The sequence below is a fragment of the Phascolarctos cinereus genome, unplaced genomic scaffold, assembly GCF_003287225.1.
Source record: "Phascolarctos cinereus isolate Bilbo 61053 unplaced genomic scaffold, phaCin_HiC Scaffold_5;HRSCAF=322, whole genome shotgun sequence".
NCBI classification, from domain to species: Eukaryota; Metazoa; Chordata; class Mammalia; order Diprotodontia; family Phascolarctidae; genus Phascolarctos; species Phascolarctos cinereus.
Genome location: NW_027555958.1, coordinates 439,165,829 through 439,179,766, shown reverse-complemented (window position 1 = coordinate 439,179,766; position 13,938 = coordinate 439,165,829).

The following is a 13,938-nucleotide window of genomic DNA, read 5'->3' as shown; positions in this document are numbered from 1 at the left end:
AATCAAGAGTTTTTTGATGGTCATTGTGCCCCATAATGTAGGACTGGTTCCCATGGCAAGTGACTGATCTTTGTTCTACTTGCCCTCCCAATCTTTATTTCAGTAGCTTCTTCCCCTTTTGAGGTAGCCAATGCTTTTTTTTTTATTTCTTAAAAATACTGCAGTTCTCCCATTTAGGTCTTCTCCTTCCTTCTTGGGCAGTGCCCTAAGTTCCAAGTCTTTTTTGAGCTATATTTTCTCCTTCCCTCCTGTCCATAAAATCTCCTTTATTCCATGTCTCATTCTCTATAGCACATGGTTGAAGTACTATAGGCAGATGGGGACAGTGGGACCAGCTAAGGCCTTGCCACTGTGAGGGAGCTCAAAGGAGATCCAGCAGTTTGTTCCAAGGCATGGCTCTATTGAGGACCCAGGCATACCAAGTAGGTTGGTTTGGGGAAAGCAAGGGCTTAGCATAGGTTTTCCAACAGAGGAGGGCCAGGAAACGTTAATACAAAAATGCAGCTGGGATCAAACATGAATAATTTCATTAAACATGAACTAGGTATGGAATTATTAGAGCTAAATGTGCATGCTCTGGGCTGCAAGACCTATAAGCAGCTGGTCTGCACCTCTGTTAATCCTCTAGACCTGTGTAGGCAGTAAATCAGGACAGAAGGAAATATTTAGGGGCATGTAGGTCCACCTATGACTCATAAATCCCACTGTGCAGGTGACTGCCTACTCTGCCAATGCATAAGGCTAGTCCAAGGGTAGGACCAACATATAGTCTGAGAGAAAACAATCAATATTTCCTCTACTGTAAACTTTTTAAAATTTTTTTGCCCTTTTTTAAAATTTATTTTGATTTATCAACAATCACTTCCATAAGCTTTTAAGTTTAAAATTTCCCCCCTCTCTCTCCAAAACAGCATGCAATCTGATACAAGCTCTACATAGACATTCCTATTAAACATATTTTCACATTAGTCTTATTGTAAGGAAGAATTAGAACCAATAGGAGAAACCACAAGAAAGAGGAAAGAAAACAAAACAGAAGGAAAAAAGAACAAATAGTATGCTTCAATCTGCATTCAAGCTCCATAGTTCTTTCTTTGGATGTGGATAGCATTTTCCATCATGAGACTTTTGGAGATCCTTGCATTGCTGAGAGGGGCTAAGTCTAGCAACAAACTTTTGTTTTAGTTTATCTGTCTCTTTCCCTTGAATCAAGGGATTTTCTTGTTTCTAGGGCATGCGTACTAGATCAAAAGACCAAACAGGAAAAAGAAAGAGTTCTGTATAATCAGCTTTGGCTTACTTTACAAACAGAGGAATTTCACTTAATTCACAAATTATTTATTAGGTTTTACTGGATTTGTAGGTATAAAATGCAGTCATTTCTTAATTACACATATAATTCTTTTTCCCCACACACAGCTGCCAAATTGACTTATATTTGACTTTGCCACCTCTTTACTAACTCTTTTTAAAGAAGTAACTCCCTATTGCTTCTAAGTTAAAATACAAACACCTCAACTTGGTTTATAAAACCTACATAATCTGACTTTAGCCATGAAGATGACATTAAGGTGTAATATCTTTCATTGTTTTCCATATGGCTTCAGCCCACTGCAATCCCACAAATCTCTAAGATCAGAAGGATTCAATGGAAGATGTGTTGAGGAAATAGTAGAGCTGGAAGAGATCTTCAATGTCATATACTCCAACTTCCTTTTTTTTTTTTAGTTGAGGAAACTGAAGTTAAATGACTTGGCTGTGATCATACTGATAGTAAATATCAGAACTAGGATTTGAACCCAGGTCCCTTGACTCCAATTTTATATACCACACTATCTCTCATCCAAGGAAAGCATGTATAGTCCTGTGATACACCCATCGAATCAGAATTTTTTTGAAAGAGGCTGGGAATTCTAGGGAGAAGGAAAATGCCTTGATGCTCTGTGTCCTGGCAGAGGGTTGAACTTTCTACTCCATCAGATGTTGGATACTGATGTAGCAGTCCTGATGACTCTGGCAAGTTTCATCACTACTTCTCATGACTGGTTTGAATCTCAACATGGACCATGATCTTCTTATCCCTGGAGATTTTAACCCTTGAAGATGCTTTATCTCTCATAGGTCAACCCATTGAACAGCGGGATGACCAGGTACCCGGACTCAGTACCTCTCATGGTCTTTAGAGGGACAAGTTTTCTCAACATTCTACTTTTCTCAGGACAGGGCATAGGTAGGGGACTAAGTGCTTAAAACTTTCCATGCCTAGTGATTTGCAGGAGGGGAGGCAGGGAACTTAGGGGGTTTGCCTGAGCTTGAGAAAAGTTTGCTGTTAACATATTTTCCTGATTTTTACCCTACTTTTCTAAAGTATTTTATCCATTTTCACTGATAATATATAAGATCTTGAAATTGATTATAAAATGACTGCTTATTTTGAAGAAGAAATTCAAAGGGGCTGAGACTCCTGAGAAATTAATTTAAGTAGATTGAACCCAGAATAGGCTTTAAAATATGAGAAGTAGTTGGAGTTTGGGGGAGTGTGGTTCAGATATAAGAGGCAAAATCTTTCACTGTCTTCCACATGGCACATATTCACAAGTTACTAAGTTGACTAATTTACCTGTGTACTATAATGGGTAGAAGGAAAACGTGGGGTTAATTGCAGCTTCTAATACGTACTTACTATGACTGTGGGCTTACCTCATGGTGCCACTCTCCAAAACTTTTAGTTACAGATGAGTTCCTGATTGCCTAAAGAGAATTTCCACACAGGGAGTTCCCCACATGGATGAAATCACTCTGTGATGCCTTAATCTTCAGTGGAGTTGCAAATAAGCGGCAAAAATGGACAAAAATTAGACCACAGAAAGGAGGAGGAAGAGAAGCAAGAGGCCCAAGTGCTTGCTAAACTGAACTATCCCTCACATATTAAGCCAGAATTGGCTAGAGCTCTCTTTCTTCTTTTGAATCTTTGGGGACTGAACATCTCTAGTGTTTTATCATCTCCACACAATTCCACAATAGCCAGCCAAGTGCCGAAGACTTCTTAGATTGAGAAAATGAATCCATATTTCTAATACCTGTCCTTTTCCCCCCCTTCAACCTATTTGTAAATGATTTATTATAGTAGTAAGTCCGATGGTGATAAGATAATGCTTTTTAGAGGTCATTAAAGAGTTTTGGGAAAGTTGCTCCAAAGATAGCAGCTTTCCATTGTCAGCCCGATAAGGCAACTTAACAATTTATGTCAAAGTTTGCAAAATGTGTTTGTTGATAAACAGTGTGCTCTGCGGGCATCAATCATACTTCTTTTCCATAACGTGTTGTATTTTTCATGAAGTGAACTTTAGTGACTTTGCCCATCTACAGGAGTTTGATATTGAAGTGTGTGAAAGAAAGCCTCCTGGCTTGCAGTACACAGGCCTGAATTTAGGGTTTCATCATGTGCCAGCCAGTCACGATGGAAAGCCTTTGTTCCCACTGGACTGAAGGAACCTGTATGGCATGGCTGGAGAGGGCAGGTCATTGCGATGGCTGTCATCAGGGGAAATTCTACAATCCAAAAGGAGGCAAGAGAAGGAAGAAATGCCCATATGCAAATGAACATCCACACTGATGATGTATCCATTTTCAAATCCAATGAGATTAAAGAGGAAGAGACAAGACTGTGTGAACTGAAATGTGTGTACAAAGGTAAATTATTATTCCTGAAAAAACTAATTCAGGAATACTGGAGACAATGTTTATAGAGGAAGATCATTTCCTGGGGGTCACAGAGTCAGTATGTTCAATGCATTCAGGAAGGAACCAAGAAATATGGACAGACAGGGAGTTAGAAAGACCGCATCTTTCGATATGATGACATGAGCAAAAGAGTGATGGTTAGAAGAACTAAGTTTGTTCTCAATCAGTTACTCAATTAATGAGAATTGATTAGTGCTAGCTATATGGCAGGTCTTATTCCAAGCTTTGGGGGATCCAAAGAAAGGCAAGAACTGTCCCTGCCCTCAAAGAATTCGCAGTCTAAAGGGGGAGACAATATATAAACAACTATTTACATACAAGATACATATAAGATATATATGCAAGGTATGTACAGGAGTAGATGAAACTTAGTAGATGTTTTGTGCAAACACTCAGTAAATGCTGGTTGAGTGGTCTCTCTAGCCTCGGACCTGTGAATTATTGTTTATTTATTGATCGTGTGATATTGGGAGACCTCTTTGAGGTTATTTGTTATTTCTTCAAAATAACAGCTAATCTGTATATGGGATTTTAAGGTTTGCAAAATAGACATATTATCTCATTGGAGCCTCACAATGACCTTATGATCTAGGTGTTATTATTATTCACATTCTACAGAAAAAGAAAGGGAAATCAAGTCAAAAGAAATTAACTGACTTATTCAGAGTCAAACAGTTAATGCACGTCTAAGAGAGGATTCAAACTAGGTTCTTCCTGACTCCAAGCCTGGAATTTTATCACCTATACCAAACTGCCTTTCATGTTTACAATAGGATTAATAGTAACTGCCCCAACTCCTTTTCTATGCTCAATAATATATATAAGATGGTTTATTTGTGATTGGTAAATGGCCACAAAAATAGAGATTAGTGCTATTCTGCGTAGCTGTAACAAAAGACTTATTTTGAGTGTATTAGAGGTAGCTAGGTAATAGCAGTGGATAAAGCACTGGGCCTAGAGCCAGGAAGATCTGAGTATGACCCTGGGTGAGTCATTTAACCTCCTTGTTGTTCAGTCTTTCAGTCATGTCCAACCCTTAGTGACTCCGCAGTCCATAAAACACCAATACTGTTCATGAGGTTTTCTTGGCAGAGACAATGGGATGGTTTGCCATTTCCTTCTCCAGTGCATTAAGGCAAACTGAGGTTAAGTGACTTGCCCAGTAGACATCTGAGGCTGAATTTGAACTCAGACTTCCTGACTCCAGGCCCAGTGCTGTATCCACTGAACCACCTAGCTGCCCACTTAACCTCAATCTGTCTTAATTTCCTCAACTGTAAAATGGGGATAATAATAGCATCTACCTCTCAGAGTTTTTGTGAGAAGAAATGAGATAATATTAGTAAAGTGCTTAGTATAGTTCCTGGCACATAGTAGGCACTTAATAAGTGCTTATTTCCTTCCTTTTTTGTCCTTCAATTTAAAACACTGACATATACATACATGTAGGTATATATATATATATATATATATATATATATGTGTGTGTGTGTGTGTGTGTGTGTGTGTGTGTGTGTGTGTATATGTACACTCCAAGTCTCAGGACAAAAAAATCTCTATTTTGCAAACCCCAAATCTTACTATTTTATGAGCATTTTTTATGACGTAGATAAACCACTTTTCAAAATTGCTACAAACTGAAAGGAGATTTCTGAGCTTATGCTAAGGGCCCATAAGTGCTTCTATACACACATTCTGTAAAATCAAATTACATTAATAGAAGTATTAATTAATTGGACTTTATCCATCAGAATTAACACCATTGGAAAGCCATTACCATCGTCAGCACCCAAAGTTGTAAGTTGTCAGAGGGCTGGGGCTCCCTCCAAAGCACCTAGCAGGGTAGTTCTGTCAGGCAGTGAAGAAAATGATTGTCCAATTTGGAAATCTGAGCCACTTCTGGGAAATGCTAGGGGCTGTGTTATAATGAAAATACCAATCCATATTAGCCATGGTTGCCATAAGCAAAAATCTGAATATCTGGCCAAACCTACTTAAGGTTTGTGTAGTAAACCCACATTCCTCATTTTATTAGGGATGTGCCAAGTTCAGCACTTTGCTGGCCTTTGGACAGATTTATAGCTTGACTCTGCTGAATTACTGGTGACTGACAAGAGGACATTGTTTTACAGGATGCTATTTAAATAAAAAAAAAAACCTGCAGGGTGTTTCTGTAATGTTGTTACTTCAAGTCCAAACTGGAGAAAAGAGAAAAAGAAATGTGTATTAAGGAGGAATCTTCATTAGCTTTTATGAGTTTAATCTCATTCAGCCAAGAGCTTCCTTATAAGGAAAAGACATTTTAATGTAGAGAGACAACCTCATTTTTGTTCCAGGTTTTAGTATAAAAACAATCTCCTAACCTCAGAGTAGCAACAGCAAAGAAAAGGCAAAACCGATCTTCTCTTCCATTTGACTGTGGGTGTCTAGATGTAAGAATTGGGAGAGGAGGAGGAATGAGCTGGGATTGCTTCTCGTTTTCTTGCAAATGGGACTTCCCCCAATTATTAGCCTTATTTTAATTCCCTCCCCACCCCCCACTTCAATTGCCATGGTACCAATGCTATTTATTGCCTGGAGTCTATTTGATCACCCACAGGAAGTGAACCAGCCCTCTGGGTTTTCACATATAAAGTAATCTACCATTGGCCATAGAACGCTGACTGTGCTCCCGTTTGCTTCTAGCAGGTCTGGGAAGTCGTTGACTGACTGTATTAACAGCTAAATGAACAAAATACCAGAAAGAAGGACTTTGTTACTGTGAGGCCAAGACTCCTTTAAAAGCTTAACTTGTAAACAGGTCCTTGACCTGAATGTCTAATTTATTTATTCAAACCCTGACTAGTCTCTCTTTTCTTATTAGAGAAAAATGTCCCTGAAGACAGCCATTGTTTCTGGAACCAAAGTTAAGATAACTGCAAAAAACAAGAACTATGTCTTAAAAGTTTTGAGAGAGTTTCTCTATAAACTGCTACCATGGAAATCAAAACTCTGTTTGAAGTAACTCTGAAGGTTACTCAAAGTGATTATTATAATTTTTTTTAAACTCTAACCCTAACCTGAACAAATAATGAGTCAGTCATTGAGACTCTAGCTTTTCCACTCACATTTAGTTGGCTAGGATATTATCACCCCTGTTCACTCACATATCATTGGAATGTGTAAATAGCTTTAATAATCTGTTGGAACCATGATCAAATTAGTGAGGGTAGTCTCTCCAAAGATGCAGAATGCATCTTTGTGCCTTTCCATCTTGTTGAACTCATATCTAGATCTTCCCATGTATTTGCTATTGGTGCTCCACCCAGTATGTTGTGACTCTTTCCAGAAAGCGTCTTCCTATTGTTGCAATGGTACCATAGGTTTTTCTTTGATCTCACTCACTCTTCTTTTGTGCTCATGTATTTCTTGGATGACATATTTTTTTTCCTGCTTCTTTTGTACAAGTTCTATTGATGTAGAAAATATGTTCCTATGTTGATTTTTTAAGTCTCATCTTTACAGCTACTTTAGGAATTTAGGGCTAAAGTGGGAGTTGACCAAGCATATCACAACATGAATTCCACCTAGAAATGCTCCAGAAAAGGATGCATGATTTAGCATGGTTCATCTCTGATGATATAAGGCTCAACATGTCAAGGATTCATAATTTCATCTATCTGGGGCAGACCAATGCAGACCCAATGCAGAGCATGGACCCCCTCCCCCTTAGTCATAGTGATTGTTGGTGGCTAAAAAAACATCTTTACCAGCTCACCTGGTGTGGAGCCCTCTTTGGATGGGTCTCTATAAACTTAAGTAGGATAAACCCTTACAGTATACATAGATAGCCTGTGGCCAGAGATGTACTTAAACCTTTCAACTTGGTTGGACCTGACAGTTTACAATTCATTAATGTAGACTTTGAGTCAGTGATTCAACAAGCACTTACTAAACATTTACTATGTGCCAGGCACTGTGCTAAGCACTAGGGAAGGCAGGGTCCTTTCTATGGCAGGATGAGGCATTCAAAGAGAACTTCACTGGGGCCTCATTACTTCAGGGCTACATATAATCAATTGTCTTAAATCAATCAATTAAAAAGCATGCATTAAACACTAGCACTGAGCTACATGCTGCAGGTACAAAGACAGAAATCAAATAGTCCCCACCCTCAAGGACCTTACGTTCTTTTTTCCTTTGATAATTTATTTACTTTTAGTTTTCAACATTCACTTCCATAAGATTGTGAGTTTTAAATTTTCTTCCCCCTCCCTCCCTCCCTACCTCCATCCTCAAGATGGCATGCAATCTGACATGGGCTCTACTTATACATTCATACTGAGTGTATTTTCCCTTTAGTCGTGATGTAAAGAACAATTAGAACTAATGGGAGGAACCATGAGAATGAAGCAATAAAACAAAGCAACAAAGGAAAAAGGAGAGCAAATAGTATGTTTCCATCTGCATTCAGACTCCATAGTTCTTTCTCTGGATGGAGATAGCAATTTCCATCATGAGTCTTTTGGAGTGGTCTTAGATTCTTGCATTGCTGTGAAGAGCCAAGTCTATCAAAGTCAGCCATCCCACAATGTGGCTGTTACTGTGTACAATGTTATCCTGGTTCTGCTCATTTCACTCTTCATCAGTTCATGTGGGTCTTTCCAGGTTTTTCTGAAGTCTATCTACTCATCATTTCTTATAATAAAATAGTATTCCGTTACATTCATATACTACAACTTGTTCAGCCATTCCCCAAATGATAGTAATCCCCTCAGTTTCCAATTCTTTGCCACCACAAAAAGAGCTGCTGTAAATATTTTTTGTATATGTTGATCCTTTTCCCATTTGTATGATCTCTTTGGGATACAGACCTAGAAGTGGTATTGCTGGGTCAAAGGGTATAGGCCTTTGGACATAGTTCTAAATTACTCTACAAAATTATTGGATCATTTCACAACTCCAACAATGCATTAGTGTTCCAATTTTCCCACATCTTCTCTAACATTTATTGTTGTCCTATTTTGTCATGTTAGCCAATCTGATATGTGTGATGTGATACCTCAGAGTTGTTTTGATTTGCATTTCTCTACTCAGTAGTGATTTAGAACATTTTGATGTGACTATAGATAACTTTGGTTTAGAGGAGTTCCTAGCCTCAAGAAATAGAAACCTAATTCATATATATGCATGTCTGTATGTCTGTATACATACATACATATATACATACATGCATCCATATATTTGCCAGCCCCATTTTCTGATTGGGAGGAGCCACAGCAGGCTTTGAATATCCAGGTGCATGGAAAGTGTTCTTGAACTTCTGTCTCTACGTCTCATGACCCCCTTTCCACCTTTGTTCCACCCTAGACCCCAAGATTAATATTCTAAAAAGGTTCTTCAGGGATTCACAGGAAATTTAGAATGGAACACAACTATGGTATAGATTAGGGAATTGATGGTACCCTGGCACTAAAGAACATGGTGTGAAGACATTGTATAGGATTTTCATTGTGATCCCCTTCATGGCAAGAATATGACTTCTTATGATATGGCTAATTTATTGAGGCTCTGTGTCATATGTGCTGACCCCTAAGCAAAAGTTTGCATCCCAGTTAGAGATAACCACTCTCCCTGCCTCTTTTAATACTTTGGTTTCCATCTTCCTTTTTTCTTCCAAGTCTTATATGGCAGATTAGCTGGCCATTTCTTTCATCTGCCCCATTAAATTTGTTTCTTGCTTTCTGTAGCCTGGAGAAAGTCACATGGATGTGATGTCACCTCTAATCCCATTTTCCATTTGTATACTGGATTTTGCTAACCACTTTTTAAATAAAAATATAGTGCGATTCGAATGTACTAAGGAGTTCCAGGGATAACCATATAATTTCAAAACGATACTGATTTTGTTTATATGCGGCATAATCTTTTACAATCCTTAGTCTTTATTTGAAGCATTGCAAAGTGGATTTTTATGAAAGGTATTATAAAGGACTCCTTGTTTCTTCATAACAGATTCGAACGTTAGCTGATCAGAGTTCAGATAAATAGTCTTTACTCTCCATTAAAATATTAAAAAGCCTTTGGTAAGAAACCAGCATAAAGATCCCTCATTCTTGTTTAATGAACACTTGTTGGCAAGCATAACACTTTAATAGCTTTGCAGAATGAATTTTCTGCAAGCATCCTCCATTTCCCTGTCAGACACTTGTCCAGGTGCTGGGAATTTATTGGGGGAAGCATATTTTTACTCATTAGTTTTGTATTTGATTACAGAACAGTAAAATATGAACCACCAAGTCCCCGAGGCATAGCTGTGTACATTGAGGTTAGTAATTGCGTGTCATCGTGTTTTCCATTGGAATTTATATGGACAGAGAGGATAGGTGCTTCTTAAATAGGTTTAAAAGCAAAGCAAATTTGTATTTAATCTGTTTTTGCAGGCATATTTTCCCTAATGGAGAAAAGGTTAGGCCATATCATATATTTTAAACACAATTTTAATTTATTTTTTCTCCTGTCTTTTTTTTTTCCTCCTTCAGAGTTGAAGCATATCAGATTTTCTTGCTAACCACCAGTGGGGGAAAAATTCACTTGAAGGATAATAAGAAATAAAAGCTGTTGAAAAGTTTCATTCTGACCTGTTCCATCAGACCCAATGGAAAGGGGTTTCTACCTGGGTAGATAAGGTTCACTATTTAAACCAAGAAATTACATATAAATTTCTAAGATACACATTCTACAAATTTATTTGCCTCCTGCACACACAAGAGTATTTCCCTTAAAATAAGTTGAATGTAAGGCAACTCAGTTACAGTGTTTTTTTTTTCCTGGTATGTTTACAAAGAGAAATTCCCACTTCTATGTTTTGCATTATCAAAAAAACGGTGTACTAAAAATGTGATCTTCTTTTGGACTGTTTTGTGGCTAAACAGTGCCAATCATGCTGTGCTCTTTTCTCTAAAAAATGCACATAAATGCAACTTCCAAAACAGAATCTAATGAGGTCCTCAATAGTCACAAAACTGGCACATCTGATAATTAATGTTCCTTACTGAATTTGTGCTGATGAAGCAGAGTTTTAAACAGAGAAACAAGTTATCTGATCACATGCTTGAGCTACTAGTTAAAATCTGGAGGGAAAAAAAAAATTACTTCAGCAAAGTTACTGAAAATACAATGAAGGAAGGAGGGTGGGAAATCTACCTGAATAGGGGAGTGACTGAATAAACAAGGAAGTTGGGAAGGACATGGATGGAAGAGGATAAATTTCTATAGTTAATACGATTTTTTCTTAATGTGATTTCATCAATTAGGTCACTTCCTCAGCCAAGCCCATGATAACTATGACTTAGCAGATGAGTCCTAGGATACTAATGAGAAGATCATTATATCTGGAGTAGATCATTTTTGTTTAGTCATTTTCATTCCTGCCTGACTCTTTGTAACACCATTCGGGGTTTTCTTGGCAAAGATACTGGAATAGTTTGCCATTCCTTCTCCAGCTCATTTTACAGATGAGGATCCTGAGGCAAAGAAGGTAAGTGACTTGACCAGGGTCACACTAGTTAAGTGTCTGAGGCTGGATTTGAACTCCCAAAAATGAGTTCACCAGGCCCCGCACTCCATGTGCTATGGCACAACTTAGCTGCCTGGTTCACATATGAACTACTGTATTAGAATTTCATCTCTGAGTAGGGAACTCCCTCAACCAAACACATAGCAACTATGACTTAGCAGATGAGTCCTATGGAGACTAAAGGGAAAGTACTGAATCTGGAGTCAGAAGATCCAGGTTCAAATTCCTCCTTAGATTAGCATGGGCATTTGAGAAGGTCATATGAAATTTTGCTATATAAGCAGCCAATGGAAATTGATTTCCCTTTGCCATTCCCTAATCACTATAATCAAAATGATGTTTGTCTTCAGGGATGTGGTTACCAGCTCTAACATTATTTTGAGGTACTGATGCTTTAGGCTCAATATTTCAAGATTTGGTTGCCTAAAAGCAGATACGTAATACAATGGACATAACATGAGGACTGGCGTTAGAAGACTTGCATTCAAATCCTGCTTCCGACACTTAGTAGCTGTGTGACCCTGGGCAAGAAACTCTGTCTGCCTCAGTTTCCTAATTGTAAAGTAGGGATAGCAGTAGTACTTTACTCACAGGGTTGTAGTGAGGAACAAATGGGATAATATTTGTTAAGAGGGCTTAGCGTAAAGCCTGGTACACAGTAGGTGCTTAATAAATGTTTGTTCTCCCCACCAGCATTCTTTAGGAGTGAATTTATCTAATTAAAATGAAAATTTGGAGACAGATGAAAAAAAGAATATGGCTTGAAATCCTTAATCAAATGAGGAGAGCAAGAGAGACAGAGAGAGGGAGAGGGAAGGAGAGAGGCAGGGAAAAAAGGAGGAAGGGGAGAGGAATGAAGAAAGGAGGGATAAAGGGAGGAATGGAAGAAGAGAGAGAAAGAATAAAGGAAGAAAGGAAGGAGGGAAGGGAGGAAGCAAGGAAGGGGGAAGGGGGGTGGAAGGAAGGAAGAACGGATAAAGGGAGGAATGGAAGAAGGGAAAGAGGGAGGGAGGAAGGAAGGAAAGATTAGAGAGGTAGGGACTTGAAAACAAGGGTTGAAGAGCATCTGGTTTTTGTTCTGTTTTATTTTGTAAATTGCATCAGTGTTTTATGGAAGCTACATCATGTAATACTTCTGTTTGTAAATTCCCATTTATTTCAATGAGGATGTTCATATGAAGCATAGTGTGCATTTCACAGCTGAGATTTAAGGGGTTTTGAGGGACACAGAGAAGCTAAAATATGATAGGAGACCCACAAGGGAAGCATAGAAGGGATCAGAGAAGAAGAGAGAGGCTCAGCGGGGATAGGAGAAAGGTAGGGGGAGCTTCAATCAGATCAATATGGTGCAAGAAGTGACAGAGGATGACAATTGCATAAGAGAGAGGAGAAGAGATGGAACTGGCTATCTCCAGGACATCTCCACAAGCAGATTGGGACCAGAGGGAAGGCATAGAATGAGTCAAATAGAGATCAGTTCATGGAACAGCAAAGAATCCTAGAAATTGGAGATGGAATGGGTCTAGCAACTCATTCAGCCCATCTTCTCCCAGGAAAGAGAGGAGTGTGCTCTGCAATCTCAGAAGGGCATCTAATACACAGCACTTCTCATATGCAGCTGGCACTCATAACATGTCTATGTGGTGAATAGTTATTCCATATTTCGGGATTATGTCAACAACAACATTTATTAAGTTCCTCCTGTATGGCAAACATTCCACTAAATGATAGGAATTCAAAGAATCCATGGAACATGGGAATGCTTGAGTGTCAAGTTTAGGAAGGCACGAGTCTGTCCCAGTCTCAAAAGGAATAGGCTGAAGGTTGGGACCTCCAGTAGGTTCCTCACTTTATTTAGCTATGTATAAGTATCCCATATTTGTTTAGCAGACAATTTGATTTGTAGCTCATTACATAAACTACTGATAAAGTTGTTTATAATATTTTTCTATTGGTGGTCTGTCCTATCAGAGAGTTCACATGTTTATCAGTTGTTTAAGGACACACACATGTTGTTTACTATATCGTATCATACAAGTACTTATCTTATTGTTGAAAAACAACTTAAAACAGCTCAATCACAAAAGGAGTCAGTTATTCTAAATTGACAAACATTTCTACTATTTTATTAAGGTAATAAAAGTCTTTTTTCTCACTATGGGGAGAAAATATGCAAATAACTATAGGCAAGCAAGATATATTGTTTGGTCTTTCAGTCATATCTGACTCTTCATGACCCTCTTTGGGGTTTTCTTGGCAAAGATACTGGAGTGGTTTGCCATTTCCTTCTTCAGCTCGTTTTACACATGCTGAACTGAGATGATCAGGATTAAGTGACTTGCCCAGGGTCACACAGTGTCTGAGGCCAGATTTGAACTCAAGTCCTACTGCCTCCAGGCCTGACACTCTATCCACTGTGTCATTTAGCTTCCCATTCCTAAACAAGATATAGACAGGATAAACTGAAGGTAATCTCAGAGGGAAGGTCATATGACTTGGCTATAAAATAGGAAGATTCCATTTAATGAAGATTTTGTCAAAAACTTGGTGTGGAAGTTATTGGGGGTAATGGAAAATGGCCCAATTTGCTAAGTATATTTGAATGCAGAGGCGCATGGCAGAGTGATGTCACTATA